Source organism: Protopterus annectens, chromosome 8.part0, assembly GCF_019279795.1.
Source record: "Protopterus annectens isolate FY-2018-M chromosome 8.part0, PAN1.0, whole genome shotgun sequence".
Lineage (NCBI taxonomy): Eukaryota > Metazoa > Chordata > Ceratodontiformes > Protopteridae > Protopterus > Protopterus annectens.
The window spans coordinates 1232028145-1232034231 of NC_056741.1; the positions used below are offsets into that span (position 1 = coordinate 1232028145).

A 6087-nucleotide genomic window follows, 5' to 3' on the forward strand; every position below is an offset into this window, starting at 1 on the left:
CTGTTGTGGTACTTTTTGAATAGCTTATGTCCGTGAAAGCAGAAATTTGTTTTTGTGCCTCTGCCCATTGATTTTGTGGCAGGTCTGGCATTCCTTTCAGCCTTGGTAAAGTATGAAAGTGGAATCTGTAACCTTGAGACAATATTCAGGACCCATTTGTCTTGGGTGATTGTTTGCCAGTTTTGAGAAAAAAGTGCTAGTTTTCCCCCTAAGGGGGCTTCCAAAAGGGACGTGCTTGGCATACGAAGGGGAAGTCATTGTGACCGTTGCCTGCAAGCTTGAGACTTGTCCTCACCTCCTTTTGGGGTTGAGGTGCCCCCACTGTCATCTGTTTGAGCCTTGGGGTTGAGATCTGCCTCTTGGGCGTCTGTATCTGCCTCTGTGGCCCGTCTGATACTGGAAAGGACCAATTCTTTGTTGACCAATTTCTGCTAAACAGAAGTGGCTGTACCTGTAAAATCCTTGACTGTTAGCATAGATTTCGCTTTATCCCCCATTTAACACCTCTTCTGCTTAAACACCAAACAAAGTATCATGCTGTAAAGGAGCATCCAATAATTTTGTCTTACCATGATCGGGTAAACTTTGATCTTTTAACCAAGCATGTCTTCAAATCACAGAACCTGTAACTGTGGCTCTACAAGAGGCCTCTAAAGAATCAAAACCACATTTCAGCGTATGTTTTCCCACCTGTTCAACTGCATGCAATAAATCCTGCAATTCTTTACAATCAGGAGCTTCTGTGCTTGCAAGCATTTTCTGTTTTAACTGAGCCATTAAATATTGTTGGTACTTGAGCATGTGAAACTGGCAATTTAAAGCTCTTACTGCTAAAGTTGCAGAAGTGTATACTTTCTTCCCCCATCAATCCAAAGCTCTGGAATCTCAGAGGGTACTGGATTTTTGCAATAGAAGCCTTAACCCCTTTTGGACCCTGGGAAATAGTTTCTAGTCAGCAGAAGAGTTCTTGTAAAAAAAAAACTTGAGTCAGGGACACTAATACCTATCTGACTTGGCTGGAGCAGGGGGCAGAGAGGAGATTAACTGGATTCAGAGAACACATCATCCACAATATCTAGCACAGGCGGAATAGCCAGGGACCTGTGTTGAGGCAATAAGAGGAAATCCCCGAGCCTTTTCTTGTATTCTGAGTAATCCTGGCTTTCCCAATGGAAATGCTCCCCTCATGGTATGTAACGTTTCCCCAAAGGAATAATCCTCAGAAGGAAAGGCTGAAGGGATAGACTGATCAGCATCAGAGTCCTCATAGGGTGGTAGAGAGTATCCCTGGTCTGAAGAGGAATCAGAGGAAATGGAAACCTGATCAGAGGAGTCAGTCTGTATCCTGCCTAGGCCTTTTATCAGGAGGGGGATAGGAACCCCTGATCACAGTAATTAAGTATTCAGCCATTTTGAGCATCTGTTGTTTAGGCATGGAGGCCTGTCCAGGTGAATGCTGTGCTTGCTTCTTTGTCTTTAATGGTATTTAAGACTTGGCTGTAGTTTTTATGGTAAGCTGTGAAGGTCTGAACACACCCTCAGAAGCAGATGCCTGCTCAGCGGCTCTGGACTCATCTGAAGGGTTAGTTTCCATAGGCCCAACACCTTCAGTATCCAGAGGCCTACACATCTCCACATGGGAGTCGGAGGCGGCATGTGGCTGAGGTAGCGGGAGTTTGGGGCTGCGAAAGCGCCTCACTGAGAACCGGCGACTGGCCTAGAAGAGTCTTAGTCAGTTTTGGGCTTCGGATGCCTGTCCTGATCCTTGTCTTTGCGTTTTTTGTGTATTCTGGTAGTCTGTTGTTCCGACGACATGGTATAATTAAACCTTCGGCCAAAGTAATGGAGAGCAAAATCAAACCAACTTTTAATGGTGCATTTGTTAAATCTAGCACAAAACCGACAACTAGTGATGTCGTGATCTGGGCCTAGGCATGGAATACAGTAAGAATGAAAATCCTTGACGTATTTGCTTCCCACAAGAAATACAATCATTAACTTTTACTGACATCAGTCTGAGGCAAGAAAAAGTTTCCCAGTACTTAGTTTTATTGAAGACTTCGGTTCTGAAATTCGATTTGAAAATCTCAGGAATCTGCCTACCGGCACTTGCCAACTGCTTTTGCTTCAGGCACCGCGCGGCAAGAAAGACTGAAGAAAAGAGCGACGGCTGCATCTTGTATACCCCTGGCGCACTGAGAAGAAGCAACGACAGATGCCGGACCAAGACTTTGGAACTCTGGCCGACTGCGGGACCACCCGACGGCAGGATAACCCAAGTGTAATAACTGCAGCAGTGAAACACGATGATCAACAGCTTACTTGGCTTTGAGACGTCCGATCAGAATGAGCGAACACACGACGCGTCTCATCTGCGGCTGAAAAGTTCAGAAGATTGTGCATGCAGACATCACATTTAAAGCCCCTGCTTTATGGTCTTACATTTGACGTCCCACACAGCTGAAAAAAAAACAAGTTGAAGCTTTTGTATAGGAGCCGACATACGAGTTGCCTGAGGGCAGGAAATCCCACAAGAATACTGCAACACAGGAATAGGGCATCATTCCTTATGTTTTTACAGTTTTAGAAAGAACAGGAATAGATTCCCCCCTCTCCCTAACCTGAGAACAAGTCAAACCAAATAAATAGTATAGGGTACAGTATTAGTCAGGCCTATTTTTATTAACTCAAGCAACCAGGTGCTACAGTTACAGTTAGACATTAGCAATCCACATAGGTGCAGTCAACCGAGAGCTTCCTGTTGGGAGAAGTAAGTTCTCTTCCTCTGTCAAGATGTACCCTGGGGCAGAGAGAATTCCTTTAAGCTCCTCTAATCTAGCAAAACGTGCCAGATAGTTGAGACTACAAGGAACCATAAAATGCACTTTCTAAATCTGTCCAGCACCCTAGACACCATTAGGAGAGTCGACAAGAGGAACTCTAGTTCCTTTTTGGTGGCTGCCGCCACAACCATAGCATCTACAGAGATTCCTTACTCCAAAACTGCCCATCTTTGGGAGTTCCTAGAATCTTGTCCAATTGGCAGGGGACAAGCTCCAGTGTCTCCAGGTTCCTTCCACACCTGGCAGGAGATAAGGTTTCTAAGGTCATCCACTGGGGGGTGGGGGGGTAAGCCATGCAGTAGTCAGGTCAGAACAGAAGTCTTCCAGGAACACAGACTCCTCTTGGCAAAGGCTTTGGGAGGCCCAACCACCTTTTTGGTGCAGAAAATCCAAAAGGTCTCCAAAGGGGACAGCCACAAGTGGGGATAGAAGACTTCACCCTCATCAAAAACAGTGTCCTCTGTCAAAGATTGAAGGGTGTCCAAGTGCCTCCTCTTGCATTTTCTCTTCCAGTGGAATTCTTCAGTGGGATGTTCTCGAAAGGTATCTGAAGAGACTGAGTTTATGAACAGGAACTGTCTGGAAGCTCTTACAAGCTGGCTGTCACTGTGGAGAATGGTGTTGAGTGCTCAAATTCATTGGGGGAGCAGGTATAGGATCCGAAGGAGACAGTACAAATTCCCTAGGACAGGAGAAAACCCTCTCCACTACCTCAAAAAGAGTGCCCAGGACAAGTAGAAACCAACCACACCAAAACTCTCAGCTCAGCCATTTCTCCACCTTCTTAAATCTCCCTTTCCAGGAGGAAGTCAGACGCAAGGTGTCCACTGCAGAGGCTCCAACGGGAAGCAACGGCTCTGAAAAACCTAAAAGTCCAAGTCAATCCCTGGGTGTGGCACTGACAATTTGGCTCCGATACTAGTCCTGCTCGGTGGTTATCAACACCCAATGAATCAAGGAAACAGGAGTCGAAGCTGGTATCTTCATACCATACACTTCAGTTCTCTTTACTCTCGGATCCATTGGCTGCAAAACTGTCAAATTGGAGAAAGTTAGTATGGGGTATGAAGGTGGCTGAAGGCTCACATATCCGATAGGAGATGGAGCCAGCAACACCCCACCTGGATTTGTGCTTTAAGGAATTTCATAATCATCCTTTCCCAATCTGCTTTGGGAAGACCTGACTGAGGAAGTTGTGGAAGAAGGGTGGGAAGATCTCATGGGAAACTCCTGTAAAAATTGAAAACAGTCTAAGAAACAGGCCACCGGATAACATCTGAGACTCTGGATCCAAGGAGACTTAACAGTGGATGCTGCCCGATCCAAAGGTATCAGATTAGATGCTTTGACTTGGAGGGTGGCTACGAAGGTAAAGGACAGTGCTTCCCTGTGCTATCTGGGGTCTAATGACCTTTGTGTTTTTTTTTTTTTTTTTGAAGGGGTTTGAGCCCCAGAAGTGTTTAGTAGTAATTAAGAAAAAGGCCCTTTCAAGATCAACTGGTCTCCAACTGTCCTTGAATCACAGCCGGTACAGATCTCACAAAGCATCTGAAAATAAGGGCTTAATGTACACTCCTTGTGGGCATCAGAACTGGCCATCTTATACCTATAGGAAGTGGACTTCTTAAACCTAAGCAACAGTAATGGAGACAAACTAAAAATTACTGTAAAGATTTTTGTTTGGGAAAAGAAAGAAAAAAAAATAATAAAGATTATCCACCAACAATGGAAGAATACCTAAAAAGGTACAGAAAGAATGAGAAAAGTCCTAGTTCCAACAATGGTACAGAACATTACCTTATTAGTATACACAAAGGATAAAGACTACAGAGGAAGGGATAAAAAGATACAAACAGGAAATAAAAAATACAAAATTCTATTTTTACTCAATACCCAAGAAGGCACCCTAAAGCTTGAGAAAACACAATCCCGACCGACCAAATTGTTAGAAGAGCAAATGAGATCTAAAGTATTTTTTTTTATTTCAAATTTTTGAATGGCACTTCATGGTATTGATCTTGTCTGTGTAGAGCAGCTGTCAGTTCCACAAGTGGAGTTCAGGTGATTTTCCTACTGATTTTGAGATGTGTACCACAAGCGTTGTCAGGTTACTAGTTATGATGGTGAGTACATAACTAATTTAATAAGGTTTCTACTAATGTATGTGCATCTTAAGTGATATTTTAATTTTAATAAAGGTGGTTTTAAAAAGTTGTCAGAGCTGGGCTGTACCAAATTTTGTCTTGTTTCAATTTTTGAATACAAAATGTATGCCATTTGAAGTGAACCAGGCCACATTTGTTAAAGCAGTTTCATTCTACAATGTGGGTCTTCGATCCTATACGTTGAACGAAAATATAGGACCTGCTTTTTTTTCCATTTACAAACACAAGTTACCCAACAGCCTCAGTCCAACATTACATAAGTGCACAATAACTGCCTCCCCTTAAACCCCATTCCAACATTATTCTGCAAGTACTGTCCCCAAACATTACACTATGTAATTTGTTCCTTTTTTAATTTCTAGTGCTTTTATCTCTTCTACAAAGTTGAATATCTGAAGTAGATAGTTTAGATGTTGGATTTCCATTTTCTGTTTACTGCTTTTTTTGGCAGCCAAGAGAATTAAATTTAAGGCCTTACTATGTCTAGGCAATTCAGATAATGTCCCCTTTCAAAACACCTATTTCATTAGTTAGAACCATTTGCTCATCCACCATTTCTGAAACAGTACTCCACAGGAAGGTATATATACGTTAGTCAACTCATAATACACCCAAAACCTATGTTCTCAGTTACCTTTCCCAATCACACCAACATTTAACATCCACTGGAGGGAAAACCCTTTGAAGTATGCTTGCGGTATGAAAATACCCAAGCAAACACTTCCAAGCAAAAATCAAACCTTCTGGACTTGTGCTACAAACTTGGAAGCCAAATATCTGACCGTCCATCGCCCCAGTTGCTCCCTTGTAAACTGCATTTGAAGCATCTCTCCCCAATCTTTTCACATCTTGTCCAACAGATTCTTAGTTATGATGAAATATTTTATAAACCTTATTCCCTTTTTAGCAGCTTTTCTTCTAGATTTGACCAAAATTAATCAGAGCAGGCATTTTATTTAGGACTCCCAAACCCTTTCCCTACACACCGATACCAATCCCCGACAAGGAAGGCAGTCTCTAACCTGGAATATAAAACTACTTGGCCTAATGCCACCCCCATTCCCTTTAACTCTCTAGTT

At 43.0% G+C, this 6087-nt stretch overlaps 1 protein-coding gene across 1 annotated transcript in view; it reads right to left on the reverse strand.

Moving 5' to 3' along the window:
* UBA1 (ubiquitin like modifier activating enzyme 1) overlaps nt 1-6087 on the reverse strand; it is a 2903587-nt gene that overhangs the window by 2759650 nt on the left and 137850 nt on the right. The window lies entirely within an intron of this gene.